This window comes from Hirundo rustica, chromosome 1 (assembly GCF_015227805.2).
Source record: "Hirundo rustica isolate bHirRus1 chromosome 1, bHirRus1.pri.v3, whole genome shotgun sequence".
Classification (NCBI taxonomy): Eukaryota; Metazoa; Chordata; class Aves; order Passeriformes; family Hirundinidae; genus Hirundo; species Hirundo rustica.
Window position 1 is genome coordinate 117,456,881 of NC_053450.1, and position 15,902 is coordinate 117,472,782.

General features: G+C 39.3%; 1 protein-coding gene across 3 annotated transcripts in view; it reads left to right on the top strand.

Annotated features, from left to right (window-relative positions):
• The window catches only part of THRB (thyroid hormone receptor beta), a 156,759-nt gene that overhangs the window by 21,247 nt on the left and 119,610 nt on the right, over nt 1-15,902 (top strand). Inside the window, exon 1 of one of the 3 annotated variants that reach the window (XM_058421010.1) lies at nt 8,908-8,930. The exons of 1 other annotated variant lie outside the window; for it this stretch is intronic. The gene's annotated coding sequence lies outside the window, so the exon portion shown is untranslated. Of the gene's footprint in view, nt 1-8,907; nt 8,931-15,902 lie in introns of those variants that run through there. One more of the 3 variants, XM_040066839.2, reaches the window with a different exon arrangement.

The following is a 15,902-nucleotide window of genomic DNA, read 5'->3' on the forward strand; positions in this document are numbered from 1 at the left end:
GATGCTTGAAGTCATCTTTGCTTTCGTGTTTTCTCACTGTTAGGACAAGCTGGCTGCCAGCCAGCTTCAAAGCATCCTCAGGACACGGCTGTAACTGGAGTGGGTCTCCTGGGGAATGCTGTGCAACCAGCCACAGGTCTCTGGTGCATTGGGAGCACCTGTCCTCGGGAAGCTGCTGGTGAAACAGGAGATCCAGAATACTGGCTGCATCCCCCGTGGTTTAGGGCTTCCCGCTCCTGCTTGTCCAAGTGCCTTTCATAACCAGCAGGACCAGTGCAAAGGCAAGAATATCGTCTTTGTCCTCGGTGGTGTGTTACTTAATGGGTGTGTTGTCACTCGTGCACAGGAGCCTTATGCGTAGCCGGGGGTGCTCCTGGCTCCGTGGCTGCGCTCGCGCCTGTCGTGCAACCAGCGCGGCTGCTGGGCACGCCACGCTCCACCTCTCGGGCCCTGCTCCCCGCTCACTGCCAAGGCTCGCAGCAGCTGACGTGCTTTGGCTGGTTGCTGGAGTGCATCATCTGCCTTTAGTGTGGTTTGTTTTGGGCTCAAGGTTTGCTCTGCTCATTCATCATCATTTGCTAACCATAAAACAGGTATATGCTACCAACTTCAGCCTACGTAGGGGAGCACGGCCAAGGCTGCGGGCATCCTTTAGCACGATGTGCATTTAAAATCCCTTTTATGGTGAAAGAGCCCTTACTATAAATGGTGGTAATGCTCAGAGGATTTCTTTTAAAAAACGTTATTTTGCGTATAGTATTTCTTTTAATACATCCTTAGGCATAAACCCTCTCAGTATAATTACAGCTTTGTAAATCCCCATTATTTGTTCTGTCTTTATAACAAAGGATTTGTCTGTTGAGTTACAATTGCAAGTACCTCATAAACCCAACAGGTGAGTATTATCTGTGGTATACTGGAAGAAACAAGCAAATAACACCATCTTTCTAAAAATACGGAAGTGTAAATGAAGCCTTTTTTATGGAGCATCCAAAGTGAGGGAAATACCACCTTCCCCTTGCCTGCTAGTTGTGCATTCAAAGTTTTCAATGTGCATGTATCCAGTTTTGAATTTGAATACCTTGATAGATTTGTTTGTTTGTTCTGTTTTCCTTTGGTAGAAATAAATGCAAAAAGCAATTCCAATGGATTGGCTTTGATACATTACTACACAGCAAATACCTTACTCAGTCAGTTAATCTCTTAATTGGAGTTTAGCCCTATTCCACCTTTCAAAAAAAAAAAGGCCCCGAAGCTACTGCATACTTGACCTTAGCTCCAGAAAATAAAGCAAATGTAGTTTCTTAAGGCTTTTGACCTGTTAGCTTAGCCAGAAAACCTTGATTCAATGAGATTTTGAATTTATTCATAGTTGATTATCGCTAGCAAATTATGTCATTGTCACTAACAATGTTTTCCACCGCCTCTCCACAGAGGATGAAGAGAAGTTAGGCAGCTGCAGACACTAATGAAATATACCTCAGTTTAAGTGAAGATTTATGTTGCTCTATATACTGAGCACAGGGAGACATCTTCCAAAGCCCTTTGGTAGAAATACCTGTTTCTGTTTCACTGTCTGTTTCTTATATTGGCAACCAAAACTGCCATTTGAAAAACGCTTCCCAGCAGAATTGTGGGCCTGATGAAATATACAGCGTTTTTGTACAATACACCTTAAAATCTTTAGAGTACCGTAAATAAGAAGAAATAACTCTTCTCTTTAGCCTTGCTTTCAGTGACTTTCAAATATCAGATTTCCATTTTATTTATTCTTCAGGTACTTCTCATAGCTCCCAATATGCAGTATGCAGAGTGTAAGGCCATTTCTTGCTCAAATCATGCAGTGTGTGCCACAGTTGTGAACTGCATTGGGATATTTTACTGGGACACATGCTATACGTATGACTTAAATGAGGGCATGTGCCATACAGGTAGAAAAAAGTTGAAGAAAGGAAATGTAACAAAAAAAAGATCCTAGACTCAAAGCAGTTAGTGTGCTATAGACCAGTTCACCATATTTTCCCCCCATTAGATGCATGTATTAAACCTTTGCTTTCATGGAACTTGCCTTAAATTTGGGTGGAATTACCCTGGCAGCTGCATTCCTGTGTGCGGGTGTGATGGTGGTCATCCACCATCCCAAGAAGAACAGAACAGCACCAGTTATTAGAAAAAGCAGTGGGGAGAAAAAAAATACGTGTTCTGGATGTATCAGGAGTTGGAGGCTGCCAGGCTTTATTAAGTTCTAGGATGTGTTGGGTTGATAGTGACAACCTTGAAAAGGTAACATAACAAAGTCTGTCATGTTTTATTCTAGGACTCAATAATGAACTTTACTGGCTGGGGACATTATGCAGCAATACTTATTGTACGTTTGTCCTTCAAGATGCTAGCTTATTTAATTTGGTTGTCTCACAGAGGATAAACCAGGGACAATTAAGAAAATCATAATCGTTCACTTGTCAGTGGGGTGATTATAAACAGAAAAATATATGCTTTTTGAGAAAAAGTATGAAGGTCCAAGTCTTGTCTCTTCTTTATGCTTACTCAGTCTATTCTTTATGCTTACTCAGACAATGATTAAAATCAGGCATCTGGTGTAAAGCAGTCTGAGTCTAAGGATGATTGAATGGCTGAAGGAACCTTGTTTTGACTGTCTCAGCTTATCTGCTCCCTGGGTTCCTCTTCAGTAAGTGGATGGAGGAGGGGAGAAAATTCCAGGGTGCTGTTTGTACCATCAGTCTCAGAAGTGGTGACTTCCACCGATAGTTGTATATGGTTAAACACACGTGGGATGAATACCCCTGAGTTCCCAAACCTTCCCATATCGCCGTTGTGATACTTTGCATATAAAGCTTGAAGGTTCCCCTTGGATTTTGACTATTAGCTGGTTGGGGATTTTTAAGTTTTTATGAATATCAATAATTTAAAAATTTGTGTGATGGCTTGTTTTCGACATCCTGATGCTTTTCATGCTTGAGTCTTTGGTCCTACACAAGGTTTTCAAGCCTAAGGGGAATGCAAGGTTTCTCATCAGCTACAGTGTGCATTGTTGTGCTTTCTTTGGCACTGGGCCAAGCCCTATGGAGATGACATCCTTAAATACCTTTCAGAGGAAGAAAATAATTGGATTTAGAGCATATGATTATGTTATGTACAAAGAGAATAGCTGCCCTTTTCTAGGATCTGCTTAGTTCTCTTGAATTCAATTAATTTTTACATTACAAAACTGCATTAGCTTTTCTTTTTAATGGCATAAACAATGTGCTTGTTCTGTAAACAGTAGTAGAATAAGTTTGAAAATTTTAAACAATTATTTTTGTTACAGTTTTTATTTTAAAAGTAAATTAATTTATCGCTGTACTTTTCAAAGTCAAGAAGAATAGACATTAACATTTCTAATGTAAATACAATGTACTGTAATAGAACTTGAAGGTCTACAAGCCAAAGTGCACACAATCTTGTTAATTCTTCATTAAAGCAGAGAATTGTTATGGAAATGCTGGCAAAACAGGACTGTGGACATTACTGTCTTTGGACTCTTCATTTACTGGGGAGGATAATACCTTCTGGATAGTGTTTTTGTAGAATTTTCTGTAAAGCAGCTTTGAGCTCTTTAGTATGGTTTCAACAAGCATGCAGCAGTAGCAATGGTGATTTTTGTTTCCACATTATTCTGTCTCTGAACAGCTGGGTGAAGCTACCTGGCTGATATTTAAGACTTCTTAGACCCAGGAGGACGACTAGCTTCCATAAAAATTATTGAAGTCCCTGATCTCTATGACAGCCAGTCATCAAGAGCAGTAGTAAATGATGACTCTTTCTTGGGCACTTTCTTGGGCAGCAGGACAGGTGAGAGATGGTGGGTCTTGGCTGGTCGTGTTGGTGGGGCAGCAGAGCACATATTCCACTTGCACTTGGCAGTCCCTACACAGGCAGGTATAGCTGTGGGTGGGGTTACGTGCAGATTTTGGCAACAGTGGTTAATTTTTCATGCTTTAAATTGAGCTGTTTTATGAGTTTTCTGCCTCCCAGCTGTGATCGGGATACGCAAAGCAATCACACGTAGATGAGAAATTTTCGCAGGGCAGAGGGTTCCTCCGAGAGAGCTCAAGGCTGAGCCAAGGCGGAGAACAAGGCGGAGAGCCCTCTGCCTGTTTATTTCTTACTTTTTATACATTTGTGGGTCTGGCTGAAGATTGGCTTTTGGAGTTTTCACCCCTCAGCTGAATGGCCAGACCAACTGTCAGTTACAATTGTTTTCAGGTTAGAAATATGCAAACAAAGGACAGAGAATGAAAAACAAAGGATTTGTTCATGTCACATCTGTGAGAAAAAGTGAAAACTGCTCTTAATATTGTACAGTAGCTAAAAAGTCTGACTCCATTTTATGAACAATCAAAAGGCTTTAAAAAACTCAGAAAAACCAGGGTGACACCCAGCTATGATCCTGTTCTCGCTGTCCAATCTAAACACAGGCTTTCTTCTGCTCTTTTATCCTGCAGAGAGCCTACACCAGCATGCTGATTATGATTAGCACTCTTCTGGTAGTGAACATTTTCAGGATGCATCCCTAGGTCCCAGGGTTCAGACTGTGCACACAGGTCTATCTCCTGCCTTGCAGCACCAAGCAATCCAAGGCGTGCTGTGTCGAGTTCCAGAACTGGGAATGCCTGTCACAGATTAGACTTTGGCATGCTGCAGTCATGGCTTTTCACTCTGCAGAGTGCGTGGCACAACTTGCTAACTTACTGCAGATACTGGAACTGTGAAATCAAATGGCCTTGAGTCAAGACTGGTGGGGCAGGAAGAATTAAATTAACTTTCTGTGCCAGCAGAGTTCCTTGCATCTTAAGGAAGAGCTTTGCTGAGGGAGGTCAGTGAGACTTTTCCCTGCTGTCTTTTTCTTTCCCCTATGTTTTTTGTTCTTTTTTACTCCACCTCCATTGACTTGCTTTTAATTCTGACTGGGAGCTGCTAAACAGAAGAACTGAAACCCAAAGTTACTGGAGCAGCTTTAAGAATGATTTTATCTCCTGGTCAGGATTGCTCATCCCCCACTCCTTTCTTTTTCCTTCCTTGGCTCTGATGGAATGAGAACTCTCTGCCTTTTTCAGGCCTGATTGGTTTTCTGGGATCTTTTGTGGAAAGGGAAGTTGTAGTTACTTTGTTAAATCAGTCTCTTTGTGGACCTCTGAACACCAGAGCATCCTACAGGGACTAAAAAAGTAAATTGAAAAAAATTCTGGGGTGAATCTGTCTAGAGGACTGAATAGATTTCCATCTTCTGATAACTTTGTTTTTTTTCTAAATGAAGATATCTGCGATGGGTGTGAAGATCTTGAAAGTAAGTTTTAATAGGATGAATGGGATTTGATGGATAAGCAGAAAAGTATAAGAAGAAAAGTAGTGCTCTCATCCCTAATCTGATATCTGTTCAAAGACTTAGGCAGAATATGTACTTTATATCTAAATTTTCTAAAGAGCACTTGGATATCTTTTTTCCTACTGTGTCCTGGATAAGTGTTGGATCATATGGAAATTAGTTGTTTTAGCTAATTGGGTGTATTCCTTTTAGGGATCAAACCCATATTTTAGTTAACGACAAGTTATCTTCAGGTTTTCAGTTTCTGCTTAACAGCTTACAACAAAAAAGATGAAATAATAATGACTGAAAGAAAAATGAACATTTTTATTTGTACAACTCCATGCAGTTGGGAATTTTCTGTGTGTCATCGAGGTCTATTCTGCTGTCCAATCATTTTAGCAATATTGGTTTCCTGTGGTTCAACAAGTCAGTGGTGAGTCTTCCTTAGGAAAAATCATGAACAGATTCAGTAGCAAAGTATATTGTTTTAACAGTCTCTATCATAGTTTTTTGTGGGTTTTTTTTTGTGTTAATTATAGTATTTATAAGACTGAGAAGGTTCCTAAGTTGTTCTGAAAAAGATGGAACTTGAAAAAAAGATTTACGATCTTTTTTCTCTTTTTTTTTGCTACCTGGATTGAAAGTATAATTGTAAATACCCTGTTGAATTTATAGAGCCTCTTGTCACTGAGTGTGGACAGTTGTCTACTTAATGGTACTGATGTGCCTTTGAGGCAGTCTGGTAGAATCCTCCTAGAATCTGTCCAAAGTTAACACATTTGGTGACTGGCAACAAGTATAGTTTTTACTGTAAAGAGGCATATGCTTAGCAAAATGACACATCTGAATATTGTAATGTAAATATCCTCACTTTTTTACTTTTTTTTTTTTTTTTCTTTTTTTTTCCTGTGTCGCTCTCCCCCTCCGTCTAAGCAGTAGGCATTAAGCATGAAGGCAGTGCAAGCAGTCAACAGGAGATATATTTTAATTTAAATTCTTTGCCAAGGTGTCCAAGGCAGATAAGGCAGGAAACCTGTTAAGTCTTCTGCAGGGACTATTGAATGCTTGAACCTCACTTACCCAGGGCACACTGGAGTGGAGGTTATCTCCACTTGGGTAAAAGCCAGATCTTCTGAGGCTAGAAGCTTCCTGCTACCTGATGCAGATAGTAATGGGTCCTCTTGAACAAATGTCTGCTGAGACCATTGGGCTAGACAGGCAGCAGGGCCCATGAGAACCTGTGATAGGAGGTGCTCCTGGCCCTCATTATAGCTTGTCCTGTTATCAAGAGCTAGATCAGATAAGGAAAACTTATGCAGATTTTTTTTAAGCATGCTAGGGTGGATTTTTTTTTTTTTTTTCTGGGAGTCATAAACCCTGCCAAAGTAAGCTTTCATTCTTCTTTTAAAAATATGTAGGATGCGTTAAATATGCTTCAAAGCAGCTTGTGATGTGAGTGTTTCTAGCATAGAAATACTTTGCTTTAAAACTGTGGATCTTGTCACAAGTCCAGGATGACTTTTAGTCTTCTTCAGACTTGCTTCTGTGCCTGCTTTGTGGTTAAAGCAGGCTAGCCTCTAAGATACTCCTATCCCTTCCCAGAAAGGACCATTCTGGTCCCAGAAACTTGGTGCTGTGGACCGCAGTAGTATTGTGACCGGTGAGTAATAGAGAATCAGGGATCTAGTATGTCCTCAGTTGCACTCTGGCTAGCTTCAATGGGTGTTTTGCATGAGAAAAGTAAGAAGGATTTGGCTCGTGCTGTAATAAATCCCACTCAATCCTATTGAAACCCTGCATAGCATCCAGTGATAAATTACTTACTGGTTCTGCCCCTTGATTCCTGCATGCAAATTCTTTCTTAAATTACCTTCTGTGGGTGACCCATGCCTGAAGCCAGACAGGTAAATGTGAACTAATCTGGTACCAATGTGTGTTTTTAATAGCTAGTTACCAGGGGGAGCTGTAGAAAAATTAAACCTATGAGGATTTTATGTTTGACTAAGTAATGAAATGACCTTATAGTTATTCTACTTCCTTTAAAAGTACACATGTGCAAGTACTCTGTTGTGGGAAATCAGACTTTGTAACTGTCAGCTCTCATGAGCTGACTCCTAAAAATGGGATCTCATGGCTTTTCTCAAAACTGCTGGTTAATCCAATGATTTACTGCACACCAGGAACATCTCTCTTTGAAGTTTACCTGTTCCATTTGTGAAGCAGTTTCATTTTATAGGTCTCTCAAAAATATCAGGTGACCAAACCCTAAACAAAGGGAAGAGGCACTTCTACTATTCTCCTGAGCTTTGTTTCCCTCAGGTTGACAGATTAATTCCTAGAAGACTGTTTTAACCCCGCTGTCCCCCAAACCACAGTATTTTCACTGTAGAGCGAAGAATTCGTCTCTTCAACCATTGCAATGATTGCATGCTTTGAGGCCAAGCTTCGAATTTATCCTTGGCAAAGATGAACAAGGTCTCTCCTTGTTTTCTCTTCATCTGTAAATCTCTAACCATACTGACTGATGGCTAATGAAGTGTACAGAAAGTGCTAGGGGTTGAGATGCTTTGCCTGTGACTCAGCTTGATTTTCTCTGCTTTTCAACAAATACTGCTAATAATTGTCAGATTTTATTAGACTGGCTTTTTGTTTTCTATTTCATGCTGTATATTATACTAATTTAGAAAATGAAGTAAGAGAAAGTGTGATTATGTTCTTGCATGCATTGGTGACAAAAAATACCAATTTACTTCAGAGCTACCAGAATCCAATTCCCAGTTATAATGCTGATGCTTGCAGATAGTTCTCCGCGGTTGTAAAGGACTGAAAAAAACCTCATGAAGAAATGAAAGGTTAATTAATATTTTTGCAGGCCTCAACATTCATTGATTGTTCTGAGTTATGCCTGAACTTTCCCAGAATACTCTTAAAGATTTTTTGTTTTTTGATTTTGTGATGTGTCGCACAGAGCGGCTGAGTTGAAGTAGGTGTTTATTGAAATGTCCTGATGCTTTCATTCTTCTAAATTGCCACTGACCCTACCTGTTTGGGGGCTGAGCAGAAAACACCTACTTAAAAAAAAAAACCTTCTAGGCTGAGAAACTCTTTGAATGGGCTCACTGCAATGCAAACCCATCTTATAACAGAAAATATCAAATGTCCAATAAAAGTAATGGCAACTCAAGCACAAATACTGTTCATGACATACAGCTTGAAGTGAAAGTAAACCTATTGAATGTGTCTAATCAGTCTGCAGTTTAGGTGGTGAATTGATGAGATCAGTTGTTTCTATTGATATTTCCAAAGCATTCGAAATGTTTGTTCAGAACAGCTAATTAAGATGGCAAATAAATAAAGGCCTCCATGCCAGAGTGTTGAGAATGATTAGCTCTGCCAAATAATGGAGACTTATTACAGTTATGTAAAAAAACCCTTTAGTTTTGGTGTTAATTGAAGTGAAACTCAAATAGTTACTTCAGAAGATTCTTTTTACCAAATGGATCTTTAATAAAGATTTCTTTACTCTTTTCAGTGAAAGATCAGAAAATGAAGCTCTAATAAGGTAAGATTTTTTTTTTTACTCCACTTTAGTAAGATAGTCAAGTTAATTTGAGATAATTTTAACAAATATACTCAGCATTTTAGGCTTGATCCTGGACCAGTTGATTTTAGCATTTCACTAGTAGATCTCAGTTTGGGAAAGGAAAAAAAAAAAAGGAAGAGTACATTATTGCAAAATAAGTCGAACAGCATTTTACTTTTGTTGTTGTTGTTACTGAACTGCTGTTAGGTCTGTAATCAAAATAAGATGCCTTCATAGATTTGGAAACTTCTTTTTGCCTGTGAGGAATTTAGAGGTAATTATTTTTCAGCAGATGCTATAATTTTCACTACTCAGTCAATGAAATTCTTCATTTTCCTCCAGTTTGAAAATGAAATACTAGAGGATATGCTGATAAAATAAGCAGCTTGGTCACAGATTTTTGTTTTTTGAGATGTGGTGGTGGAAGTTTATGTATTACATTGTTAAATGAATAAAGGAGGGGTGAACTCTTCCAAGAGTGAATATTTCCCCTTATATATAATATAATTCAGCTGCATTCTGAAAATTAATTCTGTGTCATCTGCTAGATGGGCAAAAGGCAGAAGAAGGTCTTTCAATACACTGCCAACTGCAAGGGATGTTAAAAAAGTTGTTTTATCTTTCCATTTCTTCCATTGCTAGTGAGGATGCTGACATTCATGTGGTGTGTCACCTAGAAAATGAAGTATCTATGTCAAATAACAAAGCCAGGTGTACAACAGCCAAGCTGTTCTGACAGGCAGCTGAAGTATGAAACTGTTCAGAGCATTACAAAAATACATAATCACTTTTCTGTCACAGTTAATATTTCAATTATACTAGTCATTCTCAGGATTCCAAGGAAGGGAAGTGTTGTTGGTTCTTATTTTCTTTTCCCCCCATATTTGCCTGGTTTAGTTTTTTTGTATCAGTGGTTAAAGTAAAATTTTGCAGAGTTGTTAGCTGGATTTTGTGCACCTATTTCAAATCAAATGGCTTCCAAATGGAACAGTGTTCAAAAGAATTTTTTTTAAAAGCTGTTGACATCAGTAAAAGTTGATATGTCTGCATAAACTGTGTTCCTGGTTTGCAGAGGGGCATTCTTGGAATAGGGAAGAAGGAGGCTTAAAAAAAAAAAGGCATTTAAGCTATGCAAAATATAAACTGCTAGAAACCACAAGTGAGGAGAAATGTGACGTACTAATGGAAAAAACAGTAGTGTTGTGAAAAAGTAATGAGGTGTCATAACAAATGGTGGTGTAAATAGCAGACTATCTTTGCAATTCTTACTTTGTATTGGTACATGGAGAGTATGTGCAGCTACAAAGGTGCGCGCTTATATAATACATCTCTGAGACAGCGAGATGCTGCTGTTTTTCACCCAGTCAGTGAGAAGGACTGAAAACCCTTCTGGAAGAGGGCTAATGAAGCTAAGGAACTTTATAATGTGTTGAGAACCACATGGGTAGTGTAGGGATTTAGTAAATGCCAGAAGAAATTCTAGTTCTGAGCAGTCTTTGTACACTGATCTCATCAGCATCCTTGATCCAGGAAGAACACAAGTCCTCCTTCTGTCTCTTTACCAGGATTCAGCCATACAAGAACTGGGCAAATGTTGAAAAAACGAATTAAACTTGCTATGTCCGTAGTTGATCACCTAACACAAGGGAGCCTTATGTGGAGCCTCAGAATGCTACAGTAATACAAATACCTAAGTAATATGCCTAAGTAATATAGCATGACAGCTGTAGTGGAAATTTACTTATTTTGTTTACCAGAGTCACGGCTGGAAGTATTTTAGGGTATACATTGCTCACTCCTGGACTTCTGCCTTGGCAGTGCCTGCAGAAGTACCAGGTCATTTTTATGTGATTTGACATATGGGCAGTGGAAAACCACCTGCCATCAGCCATCTCTTTCTTTGTAAATTAACTGTAGTGTTTAGTAACTACTGGTCCAGTTTGAGCTGGAATTTTTCAGCTAGGTTGAAAATGAAGCTATGCAGGTCGCAGTGCTGTTCATCCCAAATTTCCAGATCATACAAATGGGTGCTACAGAAGCTGGAAAAGCTTGTTAAAGAAGATGTTCGGTGCCTTCCCCTCACATTTGAATTGACTTTTTTCTTTTAGTCTCTTTAGTCAAAAGCTATCTCTAATACACCACCACAGATGCTGTGTGATTGACTCAGGAATCCCTGTTTTGGTTTGCCAAGCAGGCAAACTATTTACCTCAGCTAAGAGAATTTTGAGGTGTGATGTGGTTAGTATCTAAACATATCAGTGTAGGGAGATGGGATAGGGCTCCAACAGACAAAAACATGGCAAGATAAGGAAGAGGAGTTCATGAATTACGATACTGTGGGTGTAATTAACCATTGGAAATGCTTAGAAAGGAATGTGGTAGATCACTTGGAGTAATTAAATCAAGATTAGATCTGCTGCTGAAATATCTTCGAGTAGAGTTACAAGTTCTTGTGCTTTGTAAAGAAATTGCTGCATGGGGTATTAAAGGCTGTGCCAGGCAGGAAGTCAGACCAGATTACCATAAGAGTTCCTCCAGGCCTTTTAAATCCACATCTCTACCAACAAAGGCTCTTATGTGGTACAGGCTGCCACAGAATTTCCAAAATCTGAGGTGGAGCAGGTCACTCTTGTTTCAGTGGTGAAAGGTTGAAAAGTCTTTGAGCAGATCCTTGCAGAGACGCGGTGGCGGGTACTCAGTGCCGCTGAGCTTGTACATTTTGTGTGTTTCTGTCCCGTGGACCAGTGCTGAGCCTGTTTCTGCCCTTGTCTGATCAGCCCATAAACACATCCTTCTGCATAATCTTCTAATATTTTACCTGATTTATTTAGTGGTTTGCATTTTTATTGAGTTCAGTGAAAAATCATAATTATTTGATGATGCTTTTTGAATCCTTTCTGTGATACAAGTAAAGGCCTGAATGAGTTCAGAATTTTCTTCAGTTACTCAGTGAACATAATTCCATTGTCTTTAACACAGGATCTTCTATAGCCACTCTTAATATCCCTATGAGTAGAAAGGGCAGGGGATGTTTTTAGTAGATTATGTAGAATTCCTAGGATAAAATAATCTGTTTTCTCCAAAACTGAAAAAGTTGTAACTTGTATGTTTGCTCTGGGACCTACATGGAATACTTAGAGCAGAGGACATTAGTCTTTCAGTTCTCTTCAGCTACAGGGAAGTGTATTCTTGTCTTACTGGGTAAGAGGCTGTGATCCTTTTAATAGAAAAGAGATTAAAATAGATCAAAAAGTAATTTTGTTCTAGGAGAAACACAAAACACTGTGGTGAACAAGAACAGCCTTGGCTCCTTCTTGTTACTTTGATAAGCTCATTAATTTCAACATTCAGAATTAATCAGGAATTACTGTGCAAAATCTTGCAAATGGAAAAATCCATCAGCTTGAGCTCAGAATTATGTCACCATACTGTACTTAGGTTGCATAGCTTTTGTTATGAATGTTCAGTGTAATTCCACAGCAGCATGACAGGAAGAACAGCTAAGAGTTGTCCTGGCCATATGTGGGGATAAAATCTTATTCAAGAAAGTTTTCATGTAATTCTGGTTCTGTAGAAAGATCTATGAAAAAGTTTTTCTGTAAAATTATCTGGGGTAAATTCAAGAGTGAGCCCAGGAATATTGGAAGATTTTTTTTTTTCCTGATACCCACCCTGACAGCAGGTAATTTTCACTTGTACCTGACCATCCCTACTCTCTCCCTCCCTGGACCAACGTGTACTTATGGTTTACACATGGCAGCCTTGACCTGAACTGGAAAAAGTATCGGACTAAAACAATAGTAGAACTAAAGTAGAGAAGAGAGATACCCTTGTGCTTGATAAGCCAAAGTAAGGTGGTTGAGGTAAGTTTATGTCCTTCCATGTAGAGACTCCACCTGCTTTCATGGAAATTCAAGAAAGAAGGAAAGGAGAAAGAGGACAAGATGCTGGAAAAAGATTAAAAAAAACTTAATTACTTGCTAGTAGGTTAGGGATCCATGGCTGTGGTGAAAGGAGAGGAGGCTTTGGTTAGTCAGGAATCAAACATGTTTGCTTGGTTGCTAAGCAATAATAGTTGTGACTTTTTAGAATGAGGTTTCTTCTGCACCACGTCTCTTGAAAATATATTACATGCCCATGGTTTTCACAAATTCATGATAGCCGTAATACTGACTGTGGAGAGTATTTTAAAACAAACTTCAGGATGTCTCTTTTTCACATGTTTTTGCAACCAGTGAGTCACTCTTAATGGATACTTCAGTTCTGAAAAGGAGTGGAGGAGGCAGTGCCATGGAAGAAGATTGCCCCCTCTATTAGTAATGTATTTGAGACCTCATATTGCTGCTATTCCCTTCCGTGTGAAAGGTTATGGCTAAGTAATTTAATGTATAGGAAAATAGTCTTTTCTATCTCAGCAGAAGTGCCTCTGCTGGACAGTGGTGCACAAACATGCAAAATTGACTTTGGTTATTACTGAGGGTTTCCTTGGCATTTCTTTCTGTTCAGGCAATTAATGCTGTTAAAGCATTCCAGATGACAGAAAAGAGCAGTTGTGTTGAAGTCTGGGGAGTTCCTTTGGCACATCTCCAGTGCACTGCTAGTCCCAAATTCGTTGTTTGTATCTGAGAACTGCACTTGCTTTAAAAGCTCAGTTTTACTGCATCTGAAAGCTATTCAGTCTTGTTTCCTGCACTTTGTTCACTTAATAACCCCTATACAAGAATCCATGATTTTGCCTGGGTAACTTGCTGCTCTCTTCCAAGGGAGAAGTATACTGTTTTTTAAATTTTTTAAATCCCTATGCTAGGTCAGAGCACAAGTCGGTGTAAAGAAGTACCTGGTGCTTACACTGTGCTCGTAATGTCTGCTCAGATGAGAATCAAGCGTGCTGTGCTCACTGTTACAGAACTCTGCACAAAGTGTTGATTCAGGAAAATTCTGCCGTGAGAGAACGGGAGCATCAGGAATGTTCTCTCCCAGTTAATGGAAACGTGGCTTTTGGTGACTAGTACATCACAAAAAAAAGCACATCGCGTGTATGTGCTCACTGACAGAGTCCAACTTGAACATCACAGTCATGTTCCGGACAGCAGATCCTGCTGTTTGCTGCAGCCCGGGGAGACTGGATGAGGCGCTGGTAGCAGCAGGCTGGTGCAGCATATGTCTGGCTGCTACCAGAAGGGATTTGCAGCTGTACAATTTTTGGTTTTGAGTAACCTTTAGAAGAGTGCCTCTGAAAAATTGCCAGGATGGCCAAACAGATTAATTCCCATCAGCAGGAGAGACAGCTGTTCATTTGACTACTTCTGCTTCATTTGACTGTGCAGATCGTCTTACTGGATGGAATGGCCTTCAGAGACCTGCCTGTGGAGAAGGAAGGCAGGTAGGACAGTGTGCACTGTGTCAGAAATTCTCTTCGACTTTGACATTACAGAAGTGGCCTTGCCTTATGGATGTGGTAGAGGGGTAGGCTGCTTGTCTAATTGTTTGACCTTTGCCCTTTTGCACATAATCCCTCTGTTTCAGACATGAGGGATCCTACATCTACAGAATACATACAGGGTTAACTACAGAATATTTCAGATGGCTGAATAGTGCTGATAGCACTATTCAAAGCCTCCCCACCCCCTCAATATATTACTGTGAAAATGTGAATAAGAAAGGTTGGAAAAGTCAATGTTGGCTGAATAATATTAGTCCTAATCTCTCTAAGCAATATGTATTCTCTGCCTTTTTGCTCACTTTAAGGGTCAAAAGCCTGTCTGTAGAAGCTGCTAGAGATCTAGATGATGTTAGCTAGATTTGCTTCTAGGTCATTCTCATTCAGCACCATCGTCAGGGAAAGCTTTGGTTCTGTTGTTTCAGTTTCCCCATCTGTGGCTTTAATTCACTTCTCTTTCTTTAATCACATTCTATGTAGAATTGTCCTACAGCTCTTCTCCACTCCAACTTTAAGGTCTCAGTTGTTGTGCAGGAGACCCTGCGATTTTATATTGTCAGCTGAGGTCAACATACAGTAAAAACATACAGCAAGGCACAAAATGTTCTCTAATCAGTTATTTGACAAGCACATTTAATTATTTAGCATAGCTTGTAAAAGTAATGAAGTCCTTGCAACATGAGATTTAACACTCTCATATTAATTTTTTCCCTGAGAGGTTGGAAAAGACTGCTGTATTTTTGTGTGCAAACTGAGAGCATGAAGCTAATGAGATTTGACTGAGAATACGTAAAAGGGGCTGGAACCTTTCAGTGCTTCTTAAGAGTTTTGCTAATAGGTAGTAAATCCAAGCACATCCCACAGTTAGATAAGATTCTGCCTGTGTTGGCAAACCAGAAGGTGCTGTCTGATGCTTTGCCAAAGCAAAACAGAGTTTTCTTGGACCAGCTGTATTTTTTTTTTTTTAATGTTTAGCTTAGTAAAATGAAAAGCTGTAAGTCGTAGTCTTGCTCAAGAGATATCATTCAAAACATTTTTTTTTAGCATGATAGATTTCATGTTTCTACAAAATAAATATTTAATCAGAGCTAATATTTTTGGTTCCCTCAGGCAAGGAGAGAAGTTCTGATGTTTTACTCAAGTAAGTGCAAATTGAATCTAGCAGGAAATTCAAAGTAAAATGCATGTATATCCTAGAGATTTTTTAAAATGTATTTTAGGTCCAGCTAGGCAGGATTGATGGCTGATTTTGTTCCTGACAGAGAACACTTTATCCCAAAGTTAAAAAGCGCCTACCTCCCAAAAACGAAAAGTACCCAAAAAGAATCTGTGTTTGATTGGTTTGAGTTGTATGGTGAATTAGATCAGTTACAATTACATTGAAAAAAAACCAAACAAACAAACAAAAAAAAAAAACAGAAAAAAAGAAAAAAAAAAGAAAGGCGGCCTGAAATTCTTTGTTTACAGTCACAAAAACTGCCTCAACCATGCCAGCCCAGCTCAGGGGCTGA